Raw genomic sequence first — 1,194 nt, 5'->3', positions numbered from 1 at the left:
ATTTTAAGTGTAATGAACTCAAAATTTCAATTTATTTAAATTATGCTCTATGTCTCTGTTTAATATGATTGGTCGTGTTTGAAATTCTGCCTTGACAAACGCGCTGATTGGTCGATATAACACAAGGCGGTAAGTTTTGGTCGTTGTGAATTTGCTGAAGCAGCGGTCCAGACTGAGGCACTGCAGAGAGAGCCATCTAAAAGATGAAAATCAAACGTTAAATTGGTAAGTAGAGAATAAAACGCATATATACACTTTTCTTAATTACCTTACAAGTTTTATTGTAATGTTATTTGAAAGGTATAATAGCAAATTTCCCGTTTGTCTCCCGCAGCGGCACTAGCAGACAGGCGGTCATCGTGAAGCAGGCGGGAAGAGAGCCTTGTCATAAAGACTCATTGAAGTATGCTGGTAGGTTAAAGGGATAGTTCACCTAAAAATGAAAAGTTGCTGTTAATTTACTCACTATACTTCATAAGACCTCAATGTATCGTCAGGAGCCACAATATTAAATTAGTTTTTCCTGTGTATGTTTTTTTGACTCTCATAGTGCCAGTAGCCTTTGACCTGCATTATATGAATCACCAAGGACCACAGTTTCAGCTAAAAATCTTCTTTAGTGTTGAACTGAAGAAGAAAAGTCACCTACATTTGGATGGCTTGAGGGTGAGTAAATTAACAGCAAATTGTCATTTTTGAGTGAAATATCCCTTTATTTTGCACCTTTTGAAATGTATGCGAGTTTGGATGCATGTGAATCAATTTTAATTTGTTGATGTTTATTCATCTTCTCTAGATGTTCGATGATCGCAGCCATGATCCTTGATGTGTTCAATGTATTCTACGTTCCCTGGGGCAGAAAGACCTGCAGCCTAAAATAGTCTTTGGCAAACCTATTTGGTAAAAATGTAAAAATAAAAAAACATAAAAAAACTTTTTTTTTGTTTTTGCACACTTTGAATAGCTACTACCATCCACAAATACTGTGCAAATTTCTATGCTCCATACAGATTCACATTTTGGTGACTGTTAAAGTGTTTCTGTTGAAAATGTGACTTAACAATATGAGCTTACTCTTATATAAAAGCATTGTTTCTGTTAAATACATTAATGTAGGTGACAAGCATGTCTGTTGTTGTTCAGTGTGCTTTTAATTGTTCTGATACTCCCAAGTATTGTAATTGTATTTTTTTT

At 34.9% G+C, this 1,194-nt stretch overlaps 1 long non-coding RNA gene across 1 annotated transcript; it reads left to right on the top strand.

Moving 5' to 3' along the window:
- Positions 1-217: 217 nt before the first annotated feature.
- On the top strand, positions 218-825 carry LOC107655828 (uncharacterized). The gene is made up of 3 exons (XR_001630495.1): positions 218-411; positions 551-666; positions 797-825. It is a non-coding gene; the product is annotated as an uncharacterized LOC107655828 (long non-coding RNA).
- The last annotated feature ends 369 nt before the right edge of the window (positions 826-1,194 follow it).

This window comes from Sinocyclocheilus anshuiensis, unplaced genomic scaffold (genome assembly GCF_001515605.1).
Source record: "Sinocyclocheilus anshuiensis isolate Anshui unplaced genomic scaffold, SAMN03320099.WGS_v1.1 scaffold1527, whole genome shotgun sequence".
In the NCBI taxonomy this organism is placed as follows: domain Eukaryota; kingdom Metazoa; phylum Chordata; class Actinopteri; order Cypriniformes; family Cyprinidae; genus Sinocyclocheilus; species Sinocyclocheilus anshuiensis.
This window is presented reverse-complemented; position numbering and strand designations above follow the sequence as displayed.